We start from the raw sequence: 15,171 nt of genomic DNA, 5'->3' as shown, positions 1-15,171 counted from the left end.
TGAAACCAAGTGAGGACCTGTCACCACCACCTCAGCCTCAGTGCTTCCAAACCAGGCTTGTTCCCTAAGGCCTGCAGAGGAAGCCCCAGAGCCTGTCATGTGACTGCATGAACCCCAAACTTGCTTACCCTTTGGTCTCCTGCTGCTCACTAATGCTAAGTCCTCTCCCCTAGCAACAGACACACACATGTGCACACACACACACATGCACACTCACATGCACACACACTCACACACATGCACACTCACATGCACACACACTCACACACATGCACACTCACATGCACACACACTCACACAAGCACACACATTCACACAATCACACACTCACATATTCCTATACACACCCTCATGCGCACTCACACAAGCATGCACTCACTCATAGACACACCAGCACACAAAGCACATACATATACACTACACATGCCTGCAGTCACACCCTCATACACACATGCATACACAAGCACATGCACTCATACACTCACACATGCATACCCACCCACACACTCATACGCTCACACACACAGACACATGCACACTCACACAAGCTCACATATACACTCACATAAGCACACACACATACACACAGGCCACACATAAACACATGCACACACACACAAGCACACAGACTCAAAACACATACACAGACTCATACACACTCATACAAGCACACACATGCATGCACACTCACACACATGTACACACAGGCACACATACTCATACTCACATTCACATGCACAAACTCACACACACTCACACACTCACACACGCCCCACCCCCAAATCCTAGCCGTGGGACTGCATGCATGCTTCCCCTCTGCCTAGATGCCCCTCCATCTCAGGGTGCACCTCCTCATCCTTTGAGGCCCTATTCAAGGGCTCCTTCCTCCAAGCAGCCTTCTCAATGCCCGCTGGGATACCAAGGCAGAAGAATGATCACAGGGAGCTTGCACCTGCTTTTAAAACACTTATCATCTCATCGAACCCTAACTGCAGAGAAGGAAACCAGGACACAGACAGGTTGAATTACTTGCCTCAAGTCAAAAAGCCTTTTGGTTAGAAGCCCGGGTTTGCACCCAACGTCCCTCCGGAGGTCTACAGGCTTAATCGCCACGTGTACTGTGGTTTCTCAAATGGATTAGCCCCCTAGGGCTCTTGCAATAACTTCTCATCTCTTAAAGCTTTGACCACACTCTAGAAGGCTTCCTGGACGCCACTACCCATAGGATCAGCTTCTAGAAAGCGAGGACCATCCCCAAAGTGCCACGGCTCACTCCATCAGCTCTGCCTAATTGTTACCACAAGGCCCTCTTGACTCTGGTGTCCTTCTGAGCTGTTTGAAGAACTGGCTGGAAGACTTCCTTTTCATCAGGATCCATCTCCCCAACTGCTCCCTAGCAAAACCCTCAGTCTCCCCATGCTGGGTGCAGATGTTGTTTTGCTACAAAGTGAGTTTGTCCCCACATAGCTGAACCCTGACATCCTCCCCACTCAACAGCGTCCCATCTCTTCTCTTGCAACATACCATTCTTTGCAAAGATGACATCTCTGGGCCACACAGTCTCAGCGACGCAGAGGGTCCTTCTCCAGCCAGCTTGCATCCCCGTCGAGATGTAGAAAGGCCCCGAAGTGACTTAAGCTCCACACAATGGGGCCGTCCATGCTGATGGGTGTGACGTTGTTTCATAGCAGACACATGAAAAGGTTGCAGAGCAGATCCCCTTCTTCTTGTCTCTGCCTCGTCATTATTTTTATTGATAACATGTGCCTAGCACACATCATTCTAAGCACATATAATGCATTATCTCATTTAGTTCTCACAACCATCCCATGAGAAAGTGTTATCACTATCCCCACAGTGCAGATGGGGAAACTGAAGCAGTGATCAAAGAAATTGCCATGGTCATTCAGAGGAGTTGGGCCAAGTTTCCAGCCCAGAGCACTCAGGCTTCTGCAGGCAGAGCTGGCAAAGATGGTGCCCATGTATGTCTGGGCCAAGGGCTGGCTCCTGCTAGTTGTGGATTAACACTGCCTTGGAAGAAAATGAAAATGCTGCTTTTAAATATTAAAGTCTCTTCTGAATGATCCCAGCCTGCATGTGCAATTAAAGGAGAGTTAACATTGATCAGACCTGACATGCTGCTCCTACCCCCAACCAAAAGGGTAGAATCTCTGGGGCTCCCCATGGTCATCTCGAGGAGTGCAGATAGCAGGTCCACCGGCCATCCTGTGGCCCCACCAGCCTTTTCGGGACAAGCCTCCTCCACCTTCTTGCAGAACTCCCACAATAAAACAAATGTGCAGAGTACAGCAGTTGCTGAGAAGGTAACGTGCTTGGGCCCGGGGCACTTCTGCCTTCCTGGTCCCTCTCCTCCATAAAAAGGACTCCCAAGTCTATGTCCAGCAGCACTGGTGTAAAGAGCATATAACCCAGCCACTTCCAAATTTGGCATGAATGTGGTTCCTGCAGAGCCCAGGAAGGTGGCAGGGGGTGGATGGGTCTGTTCCAGGAGTGAGCAGGGAACCCCCTCTGACCCACTGACTTCAGAGCTGCTCATGGAAGTTTTGAAATTCAAACTCTTTTTTTTTTATAAGTATTAACTAATATATGCTCATGATAGTGCAAAACCAAATGAACCATGACTGAAGGACATAACAGTAGGAAGAAAAAGCCTCCTACCTCCTTCACCCCAACATTGCATTTCCAGAAGTTTCCCACATATACACACACAGTATGTCCGTCTAATATTCCAGCAACTACAGTGGATCCTCCTGTGTGTGCTGGTTTGCACTGGATCCCACTCTAGTTGAAAGATAAGATGGACATTCCTTTTCTCTGGTGGATCCACTGGGACCTCTCTCCGTGTTAGCTTCCATGGTGTGGAGGAGGTCCTGCCTGTCTTGGTCCCTGGCGCAGTTCCATTTTGGTCCAGGAAATATTTGCATTGAGTGGAGGGGCACATCTCAGCCTGTGCCAACCTGCTGTGGAGTTTTGCCTCCTCACGTGAGGCTGGGGCTGTGGGCGGTTGGAAACTCATTGCCAAAAGCAGTTCTGCTACGGCAGAGCCTTGTATCTTAGACACGTGCACTGGTGCGTTGGGAGGGTAAATTCCTAGAAGGCCATTGTGAAGTCAAGGGTGCACGTGCTTTTAATTTTGATGGATGTTGTCAGGTTTGCTGCACGTCTGAGGAGGCAGCGGATCCTTGACTCTTGGCGCAGTTTCAGTTCTTTTTTCTCGGAGCTTCCTGTATTCTTCCTGTCCAATCTTCTCAAGCCCAGAGGCGCAGAGCTGGTGAAGATCGAGGGCTCTGGAGCTGGCCTGGGGGGCTATGAACCCAGCTTCTGTCCTTGCTGACTCTTCCCAGGCCTCTGTGTCCTCGTCTGTAGAACGGGTGAATGACAGTACTGACTTCAGGGGCGGATCTGAGGCCTCATGAACTCACCTCCCAGCCACCAGCATCCCCAGGTGCACACAGATCAAGGGAGCGAGCTGGGTTCATGGGACATGAGTTTGTTGGACTCTGGAAGGCCTGGCTGTGAGGTCTTGGGTGGCATTGTGCTTAGAGTTATTGAGGGGTGCTGGGGACAAAGTATGGCCCTTCTGAGCAGGCCACCCCTGCTGACCATCCTCTCCTCTTTTGAAGTCCCAGAGATGAGGTGGTCTGTTTAACTACAGACAAGCAAACAGGGGCTCAGAGAGGCAAAGTAAATTGCCCAAGGTCACACAGCCCATCTCATTATGGAGGAGATCCATATCCATTATTATTACAATGTTCACTTTTTCATCTGATTTTAAAAGAAATTAAAACATTTTTGGCCAGGTGCAGTGGCTCACGCCTGTAATCCCAGCACTTTGGGAGGCCGAGGTGGGCGCATCTCCTGAGGTCAGGAGTTCAAGACCTGGCCAACATGGAGAAACGCTGTCTCTACTAAAAATACAAAAATTAGCCAGGCACGGTAGCGGGCGCCTGTAATACCAGCTGCTCAGGAGGCTGAGTCAGGAGAATCGCTTGAACCCAGGAGGCGGAGGTTGCAGTGAGCCGAGATCATGCCACCCCACTCCAGCCTGGGTAACAGAGCAAGACTCTGTCTAAAAAAAAAAAAAAAAAAAGAAAGAAAGAAAGAAGAAATTAAAACATTTTCATAGGACCCTAAAAGTTTCATGGGCCCTAGGCCCTGTGCTCACTGTGCCAAGTGGGGAAGTTGGCCCTGAGGCTGCACGGGAGTTTGCAGCAGAAGGAACCACAGAGCCCTCTCCTAAGCCTGACACCTGCCTGCCTGCTGTAGGTCCCATGTCTGCCTAGCTGGAGGGTGGAGCTCACAGTCCACCTCAATCAACCTCAGTGGCTGAAATCACACCACAGGGGTGGACAGGGAAGGGATGAACTCCATGCTGTCCTCCTCCATCTTCTCTGTCCTCTTAGGTACCCTCGCCCTAAACTCTTTGAGCCCTCAACCAAAGACCAAGGGGTGTCAGCTCATGCAAGTCAATGTCACAAGGAATCAATAACCCATCAGTTCCCAGAATCAGGCTGTGAATTCCAGCAGGGGCTTGGCCAGGCTCCCATTCACCCATCCAACATTCCAGGATTCAGCAACAGTTGGCCACTTTCACGGAGAAAGAAGGCGCTACAGAGAACCTGGCACCATGCTGATATTGAAACCACACCGGAGTCCTCCCAGCGCAGCCTCCACTCTGTCCCCAGCATTTCCTGAGCTCTTCTGTGCTCCCAGAATCTGTGAGGAGCACCCCACTTTAGGCAAACATGCTCTTCTTAACAAGTTATGTGTAAAAGGAAATTGATATGAAGTCTGTGTATTCCTGAGACTTCAGTCTCACATTCTGACTTCAAGTTCCTCTGACCCGCAGACTCTCTGTCAAGGAGTCAGCGCTGATGCTCTGTAAATCAGCTTTGAACTGCCGAGAGGCCCACACATACGGCCTAAGAGTCCTTCCTGCACATGAGGAGTCACTTCCAAAATATCCATTCCAGGCCAGACTATAGCCAAACAAGAAGACTACACTTTTATTGCTTATTTTTTTTCACTCCAACAAAATCTTCATTGACAGTCTTCAGAGGATGTCTTGCTTTTTGCTGGAAAACTTAGAGGAAAATATCAGATTATTACTATCATTTAAGCAGTGGGTTTTTTCCAGGTGTTTTGTGATTTTAAGTAACATTATGGTAAATATGTTTGTAATCAAAACTTGGAGTATGAACATTTTCAAGTTCTTCAGTCATTTTGACAGACTGTTTATATAAAAAGCATTCCAACTTACACTTCTATTGGTATGCTGTGAGAATGTAAATTCCTCTGTATTATTACCAGGTTTAAAAAAATGCCAAAATTCATTTTAGTATTAAAAAATTTATATTTTTTTCAATTAGGGAATAAAGGGACGAACTACATCAGAGACAGATGCCCATTGGATCATGAGGAACTAAATCGCCTTGATCTAGATTACTAGATAAAATATAGAACACAGTTACATTTGAACTTCGGGTAAGTCATGCTAATTTTTCAGTGAATGTCCCATTATTACATAGAATATACTTCTACTAACATTTTATGTATTGTTCATCTGAAATGTAAATTTAACTGGGTTTCCTGGATTTCTATTTGTTAAATTTGGCAACCCTACCTCAATTCCCATTTGTGAGCATGTACATTTTATCTACATTTTCCTTCCACACATTAGCGTAAAACTTCTTACTTTACCATGTATGCGCACTTCCTGTATGCTAACACCATACTCAGCACGTGCTCTGCATTGATGAATTTCTTCCTCGGTAATCCTATATGTCAGTATCATTATAAGTAGTATTAATTTACTTAGAACACAAAAGCATTTATTATCTTAAAAGTTTCTGCAGGCCAAGAAATCTAGAGAGGCTTAGCTGGGTGGCTCTAGCTTGGATCTTTCATGAGGCTGCAGTCCTCCGGGGTCCACCTGGCACAACGGTGCTGACTGTTGGCAGGAGGTCTAGGGTATATGATCATTCCTATTTTACAGGCAGAAAAAGCAAGGCTCAGAGAAATTAAGGAACCAAGCAGGCCAGCTGGGGTAGAAAACAAAGCTGCCTGACTCTAGACATGCGCCCTTAACACCTGTTCAGTTTCATCACAGGTGACGAAGTCTTGGGTATATGATCATTCCGGCTTTACAGGTGGAAAAAGCGAGGCTCAGAGAAATTAAGGAACCAAGCAGGCCAGCTGGGGTAGAAAACAAAGCTGCCTGACTCTAGACGTGCGCCCTTAACACCTGTTCAGTTTCATCGCGGGTGAAGAAATGTTTCCATGTGTATGATAATGGAAATAGTTGTAATTAGCTACTTTAAAGTGCTAATGTGTGTGACCTTATGTATTACTTCAAGTACAATAAAAACTAAGAGAATATGGTCCATCAGAAATCTGGTAGACCTGGAAAAGAACCATTTGTAATTATCCTATTAATTTATTACATGATAACAGATACTTTGAAAAGGCCAGGAAAGCGTTTGTTCCTGTTAGAAGGCTGCGCACATCCCATGCAGTCAGGATTGTGCTCTTAATTTGCTTTTTTATAGATAATTCAAAAAAAAAAGCTCCAATACATGCCCTGTCAGAACAATTATAAACTCTGAATTTATGGAGTCCACATTACCAAGTGTGGACCGCAAACCCTGCAGGTGCAGAAAATGTGACGTCAGAGGATGATTTAATTGAGGCATCAGGGAAAACAGCACAAATTCTGCTGTTCTGGGCTTTTTTGGTAACTAACCCTGAGCCTCTGGGAGGCTTCCAGGCTGAACACCCATCTCCCTAATCCTTTCAACAAATGATCTCCTCCCATTCTTCTTCCACGTTTCCCAAAACTCTGAGGGAGAAATGGCTGGGCCTCCGTGACGAGGGTGGGAAATATGTGGTCACTGGAGCAGGTGGTACCACCTGTGGTTGGCTCTGATTCCAGGCCCACAGCTGCTGCCCAGCTGCAGAGACCCAAATCCCAAGGTTTTTTGAGGATTTTCCCACCATCTGGGCTCCGAAATTCCCATGGCCAGAAGCTTTCTTGTGAGCCAAAGTGTCCCACTGCAAATGTTACCAGTGTCCTCAGGGGATCCCTTCACAGCCCCTTCTTTCCCTGAGACATTTCAAATCTCTCCCATGGGGCCCCCACAATTATGTCCCATCTGTCTTCCAGCAATGACTGTCGATCAGAAGAGGAGCTTCCGCCCACCCCCATCCAAGCCTGGATCAAAAAGAGCTTGGGACTCCTCCAATCATGTTCTGTCACCCTTTGCTGTCATCATGGCTTTACTATTCTAATGGAGGGAAATAAGCATTTTAGAGATCTGAGAAAAAGCCTTCGTCCCATCCTTCAATTGTCTTGGTTACTCCTGTTAGCTATACAACAACCCAGGAACTCAACATAAGGCAGGAGATGAGGAAGCAGTTTTCTTCTGAAAGAGACCCCAAAAGGGTGCCTACATTTCTATGCTTCCTTTTCCTCACAGATTCTCTGCCCTTGGAAAAGCTGGGCTTGCATCATTAATTAATTCACTCAACAAAGTTTCCCTGAACACAGACTTAGTTCTCGGCTCAATAAGAGCAAACATTTATCAATGCGTCTGGCCCTGTGCCAAGCATTTGATGTGCATTGAATGCTCACAATGACTCCATGAGGAAGGTAACCTTGCTTTCTCCAGGTGGCAAAAGTATTAGAGGTCAGAGAGGCTTAGTTGCTCAAACAACACCTAGAAAACAACTGGTGAAAACCAGAGTTACAGAGCCTGGAGCCCGAGCTCTCACTCGCCAGCCTTCGAGGCTTCCGATAAAACACGAGGGCCAGTGTATGCACATTGATGCCACGCCGCTCCATGTGGTTAAAGAGCATTTTAGCAAATGTGCATTTTGTATCATTGCCATTTGACATAGATCAAGGTAACATTGATTACATTGTATAGCACAGACAGGATTTGAATATAGCAAAGGAATACTTTCTGTGAGGGCTAAACATTTCCTTGTAATATTGAAACAAATAAATGATAGATTTGCTAGTCAGCTGTTACGAAGATATAACTCCAATTCTCCCCCTCTTTCTACATCCACGCCCTTTGTAATGTGATTTTATGGCTCCTGCTATCAAGAGGTAGAGTTTATTCCCATGCCCCTTGAAAATCTGGGCTGCTTTTTGACTTGCTTCAAATAATAGAACATACAGGAGCCAGGCCTCAGAGACCCAAGTCTCTGAATGTGACACTTTTTCTCACCCACTGGGCCCCTCACTCCCACCATGAGGGCAAGCCAGGCTACTCTGCAGATGAGTGACTATGTGGAGCAGAGCCAAGTCACCCCAGCCAAGGCCATGCCAGACCAGCTAGTCCTAGGTCAAGCTATCAGCTGACTGCAGATGCACCAGCTAGCCCAGCTGAGATCAGCCCAGCTCAGCCTGGATGAGCAGAAACACTCAGGTAATGCATAGATTTATGGGGGGTGGTGGGAGGGAAGTTATATTTTAAGCCACTAAATTTTGGGGCGATCTGCTGTAAAGCAATTGCTCACTGACACAAAGCTAACAAAACTTCAGGCATTTTGCTTTCTCTCTTGATTGATCATTTGAATTTAGGCAACACTTGGACCCACATAGAAAAGAACCATATGGCAGCCCAGAGCTGCTTTAGCCTCAGACGCTTCCTAACAGGAACAAAGCTATGGCTTAGGAGCCTTCCAAGGGTTCCTATGTTTGAGGGCTGAAAAATACAGAATCCATTGGCTCTAAAATACAAAACAAAGCAAAGTAAGGCGAAAACAAAAACAACCTTGCAAAATAAAACTGATAAATGCCTCATTACACGCCTTCAAAACAAAACATTATGTCAGCTAGTCAACTGTGACTCTATTAGTATGTAACCATATGAGTTGCGTACAATTTTGTGCTCACAAGCAAAATAATTTCTTCTGAATGAAATCAAAACATTTTAAAATCATAAGAAAATTCAAATTATTATGATCTTTGTCAGCTGGGCACGGTGGCTCACGCCTGTGATCCCAGCATTTTAGGAGGCCAAGACGGGTGGATCACTTGAGGTCAGGAGTTTGAGACCAGCCTGGCCAACATGGTGAAACTCCGACTCTACTAAAATTACAAAAATTGGCCGGGCGTGATGGCACACACCTGTAATTCCAGCTACTCGTGGGGGCTGAGGCAGGAGAATTGCTTGAACCCGGGAGGTGGAGGGTGCAGTGAGCTGAAATCACGCCACTGCACTCCAACCTTGGCAACAGAGCGAGATTCAGTCTAAATGTCTAAATATATATAGATAAAATCTATATATATATATATAATCTATATAGACTAGTCTATATATATGTCTATATATATATAAAATCTTTGTCACTTTTACTGAGCCCAATTCCACATAATTTTCCAAGGAAATATGGTAAACATTTTGGAAAATCTTAGTCCTCCGATAATTACCTAGCATGGGATGCATCTGCATTTTCATGGCATCGGCGTGCCGTGGCCAGCAACTTCTGAAAATGACTGCGCCCAGGGCCTGCAAAAGTCTTAAAACAGGCCGGACGCGGTGGCTCAAGCCTGTAATCCCAGCACTTTGGGAGGCCGAGACGGGTGGATCACGAGGTCAGGAGATCGAGACCATCCTGGCTAACACGGTGAAACCCCGTCTCTACTAAAAAAATACAAAAAATTAGCCGGGCGAGATGGCGGGCGCCTGTAGTCCCAGCTACTCGGGAGGCTGAGGCGAAAGAATGGCGTAAACCCGGGAGGCGGAGCTTGCAGTGAGCTGAGATCCGGCCACTGCACTCCAGCCTGGGCGACAGAGCCAGACTCCGTCTCAAAAAAAAAAAAAAAAAAGTCTTAAAACAGCTCTGGAAAAGCATCTTCTACAGGCTCATTGCACCCGATTGCTGAGAAAATGAGAACTGCGAGTTCCCCTGAGGAGACAATTAGCACTGGTCTGAATTGAGAAACACCAGCATGCCTTTTGATGAACACATGTGGTGGCTCCTAGAGGCTACATCTCCAGACAGGAGAGCCTTGTCAGGTAGCGGGTGTCTACACTGCGCCGATCCAGCAGAGATCTGCTTCCCCTTCAAGGCACGGACCACGTGGTGCTTATCTTCGGGTCTTCCTTCACTCAACAAATGTTTATGGAGTGCAATCAAGTGCTAAGTACTTGTCTAAGTACTAAGATTACAGCAGCAAACACAACAGATATCAACTCTACCCTCCCAAGGGAGGGGTAGACAGAGGGGACAAGTTATTTTTTTAAAGTGACAAAGTAAGTATGCAGAAGATAAACTATTTGCAAATTAACCACGAGGTCTCCAGCCTTGGGCCTTCCTCTCCCTTTGGCTTTGTTTTCTACTGCCTCACCCTCCTCACCACCCCAGAGGATCTCTACACACTGGGCCAGTTCTCCAGACCCTCCGGGAGGTAGAACTGGGGAAAGGAGCTGAGGACAAGAGGCTCTCCAGTAGGACTGTGCAAGACATGGTTACGAAGGTATTGAGAGAGAGGTGGCAGCAGCTGCAGGGGTGAAGGAAGCAAGCGAGAGAGAAAATGGGAAAATTTTACAAAGCATGGATCATGCTCCCTTCACAGCATGTGGGAGATTAAGTAGAGCCCTCAAGTCGCCTTTTGGTGCCTGGACTGTGCTTCTGTGTGGCTCTGCTCTGAGACTGGACAGTGGGCGATGGCCTGCCATGCCATCCTGTGATACATGCTATCAAACACAGAGCCACGGAGGGGCTGGACCCAGACCAGGAGGGGATGGAATCTATGCTAGCCAGGGGATGTGGAGGTAGGAGGGGAGGAAAGAAGAACATTCTAGGCAGAAAAGCAGTCTAATTGAAGGTTACAAGGTGGATAGGAATTCCGGCAGCTGCAAGGAGCCTTGTGTGGCTAGAGTTTCAAGAGCAGTCGGGTGCCATGAGCCTGTAGAGATGAACAAGGGCCAGATCATGGAAGGCCTCATAGCCCTGTAAAGGAGTTACCCTCACTTCGACTGAAGTGCTTGGGAAATAGGAGATTCTTAAGAACTGGCTTTTTTTTATTTTTATTTTAATGCTGACTTGATATTTACCAAGAGAAAAGGCTCACCCACCACAGGTCTAAACTCGAGTCATATCTAAAGCTGCCCGAACGACTAGGAAGTACCTCTGTTATTAAATCACTTTGGAGAATGTCCAATAGCAATTCCAATGCACGCTGGTGTTTCCTTATCTGAAACTTATACCTATAAGTAGGGTTCCCTGATTCCAGGTCCCAAGGTTAATCAATTAATTACCAGGAAGAAGGTTCCCCTGGTTTTTGATCCTAGCAACCAAGTGAATGCATACTTAAGATATTTAAGGTTGAACTTTTGAACTCCAGATACTCTGACCTCAGGTGTGACTGGGATATGGTTGTGATAATAATTTCTTGGGCATCCCTGTCATGATGTCACTTGCTCACTGGCCACTGGCTTGTTGTTGCATTGTGATTTGGGAGGAAGGCTCCTCTGATACTTTCAAAAACAGAATGCAATTTTCCCATTAAATCATCTCTTTCAGCCGGGTGCGGTGGCTCACGCCTGTAATCCCAGCACTCTGGGAGGCCAAGGCAGGCAGATCACTAGGTCAGGAGATTGAGACCATCCTGGCTGACACGGTGAAACCCTGTCTCTACTAAAAATACAAAAAATTAGCCAGGCGTAGTGGCAGGCTACTCAGGAGGCTAAGGCAGGAAAATGGCGTGAACCTGGGAGGTGGAGCTTGCAGTGAGCCGAGATCTTGCCGCTGCACTCCAGCCTGGGCGACAGAGCAAGACCCCGTCTCAAAAAAAAAAAAAATCATCTCTTTCCCCTACTTACAACATTAGGCTGTTTGCTGGACCACAGGTTATAGAAAGAAATAAAAGAAGATGTCACCAGGTCTTCTCTAGTGAGAAACATGGACAATGTGTATGGTTGGAAAGAAGTATCTGAATAAGCCTGTTGAGATGCATTTCATTTTGGAGGCTGGAAATTGATGGAAACCATCCATGGCTTCTCTTGGAAGAAGCATTTAATCCACGTAATTCTAGACAGGCACAGTGTCCTAATCAAGGCTCTTGGGTTACCAGGTACCTGCTATGGGCCCTTGATGGGTTTTGGTGCTCATTATCCATTTTCCCTTCCTCTGGGAAAAGCATCCAAACTTCCTTTGGGCCCAAAAGCTGAGTATGAGAGCCTAGGCCACTCCTTATATGGTAACCTTCAAGCCCAATGATTAGCTCAGGATGGACACAGTACCCACGCTGGCCCAATCACGATGGAGCCAGCACTTGCACAGGAGTAACTGGGGACAAAGCTCTCTCCCTGCCCTTGGACTTTCTGTTCCATCCCCTGACCTCTGGGCTTGAGTTCAGTCACCAATTGCCAATGATTTAATCAATCAGGCCTAGGTAACAAAAGTGCCATAAAGAAGCCTTAAGTAAGTTCAGGGAGCTTCAACGTTGGCGAACACGTGGATGTACTGGAGGCTGGAAACCTCCTCTCCCAGGACCTTGTTCTCTGCCTGTTTTCCATGGGGCTGTTCCTGGGTCACACTCTTTATAGTAAAGCTGAAGTTGTACGCACAGTAGTTCCCTGAGTTCTGGGGATTGTTCTGATGGGTTCTCAAACATGGGGGTATAGTTAGCTTATGGAATCCCCAAATTTATAGTAGGTTGGGAAGAAATGTGGATCAGCTGGGAATCCCACTTGTGTGGCTGGTGTCTGAAGTAGGGAGAGTCTTGCAGGATTGAGACCTTAGCTTGCTGGCTCTGATGCTAACTCCACGTAGATAAAGTCAGAATTGGGTTCAGTTGTTGGACACTCGGTTGGTGTTGTAGAATTGGATAGCTGGAGTGGGAAACAACATGTATTTGGTGTCAGGAAAAAACCCCACACCCTCGGTGGCAGACGCGGTGGCAGAGGAAAACAGTGTTACAGGCCAACTTGTGTGAGAAAGCAGTGAGAAGCAAGACTCCATGTTCCTGTTTGCTCCTACTCACACAATGCAAGATGAAAAGGTACTCCAGACAGTAGTGATAGTGGTTATCTGGGGGTGGAGGTGAGGCAGGGTGGACAGGACAGGGAGGGGTCAAGAAGTCCCTACATAGAATGTTTTCATAGTTTCAATTTTTCAATCAAAGAGTTTTACTTGTTCAATGTTTTAATTAAAAATACCTTCTCCATAAAATTATTCTGAGCCTTCATTCCTCACCATCACCTGCCATTCATGAATTATACAGTAGTACAGGTAGGCACAATGTGTTCAGGTGAGGACCAATTTCTAGCTATATGGCCATAGGCTGGTAACCCCTGTGTGCCCCAGTTTCCCTCATAATCTGTAAAATGAGGACACGAAGAATACAGACATCATAGAATTATGTTGAGGGCTTAAAACGATGGCATACGCTTTGAACAAATTGGAGACTTATTCATGTGTGTCCTGGGCTCCTCACATCCATCTTGTGCAAGGAGAGATCCTAGGAACCACCGTGGATTGACTGACAGTCAGGAACAAGCTTCCCGGAGAAATATACCCCCTTGATAATCCACAACAGTCTCTAATGACAGCCCTGGGTTTTCAATACTAAACTCAGATTCAAAAATAGGGGGAAAAAGAAAATATCAACATATGCAGGCAAAGGAGAAATGGAGAAAACAGGCACTTTAAGTAAAGTTTAAACAGGCACTCCAGAGATGCCAGAGAACAGTGGAGTGGCAATGTTGGAGGAGAACACTAAGTCTTCCAGAAACAAGTAGGGGAGAGAAGTCCTTCAATTGAAAAGTCAAACCAATTCTAACTGGTATAAATCGAATGGAAAGACCTGCCTGGACACCTTATACTGAAACTGCAGAATGTCTAGGATAAAGAGAAAAACATTAAAGCCACCAGAAATTAACCCATGAAGGAAGAGTGATTGGTCTTAGAGAAAATTTCTAACCAGCAATAACTGACCTCAAAAGACAATGAAATAACATCCTCCTACTAAGGGGCTACTACTGGCAACTTAAAATTCTATCCCCAGAAAAACTATCACTTACAATTTTCAAAATAAACATATTTGCAGATAGACAAAGACATAGAAAAAAGAAGAAAAGGTAAAAGAAAGAAATTGAGGCTGGGAGAGTTTAAACCTGGTTTCCCTAAAGGACGTGGTGTCAATCCAGGTCTCCAGACTCACCAGCCTTTTTTTGCTGGGCTTCAGCTGCAGGCAACCTTCGCAGGTGAACGCGATCCTGGGCTCAGAAGGGCTTGATGCTCATGGTGGTTTAATGAACCATCTGAAGTTCTTAATCCTTCTAAGCCAGGGGCCCTACAATTTCCATAGCCAATCCTGCTCACAAATCCATAGACTGCCCCTTCATTCCTCCACCCAGATGCCAGAAAAGCCTGCCATGTCTGGGCCTCGGACTGCCATGGCTCCTGGAAGTCCTTGGCTGTCCTCCTCTGCTTGTGGCCTCCGTGGCACCTGAGTGGGCTCCTGGACTCCAGGTCCTGTTAGTGCCTCCAGTGAATACTGTAGCTCCTGCTGTGTGCTGCCCCACATCCTGCAGAAAAAACCCAACTCTCTCAATCTATCAAAGTTAAAACTCTCTAAAATGACTTTAATTAAAAGAAGAGGCTCCCGAGTTTTCTCAGATCAGGTAGCCATCAAACCTACTCCTCTTCTTGAATTTCTCTTTGCTCTCTGGCTGGGCCTGTCTTTGTCCAATTTCCTGTCTCCGATGGTCTCTGATTCTTTATTCAAAAGGCAGGTGGAGAAGGTAGGAAAGGAAGAAAGAAAATGAAGGAAATCCCACTCCTTCGGAACATCCCCAATCCCCAGAGATGTCTTACAAGCTTTAAAAACTTGCAGGTGTGATCACTGCTGCCTCTGGTTATCAAGAACTCATCAGCCACACCCTCTCCCTAGAATCCTGAGCCCCCCAGCAGTGCCCTCTCCTGGAATCCAGCTTCCTTGCAGTACCCTCTTCCTAGAACCCTGAGCTGCCCTGCGGTTCTTCCCCTAGAATCCTGAGCCCCCCAGCAGTGCCCTCTCTCTAGAATCCTGGGCTGCACAGCCATCTCTGGCAGGGCCACAAGGAAGCCTCCCCATTGCTAGGAAGGCACAATGGTCTGGAGGAAGAACCAGCACTCTCCCCAGGTCTCTCT

The sequence above is a fragment of the Trachypithecus francoisi genome, unplaced genomic scaffold (genome assembly GCF_009764315.1).
Source record: "Trachypithecus francoisi isolate TF-2019V2 unplaced genomic scaffold, Tfra_2.0 Lachesis_group21, whole genome shotgun sequence".
In the NCBI taxonomy this organism is placed as follows: Eukaryota; Metazoa; Chordata; class Mammalia; order Primates; family Cercopithecidae; genus Trachypithecus; species Trachypithecus francoisi.
The sequence above is the reverse complement of the archived record's forward strand: the minus strand, read 5'-3'. Positions refer to the sequence as shown.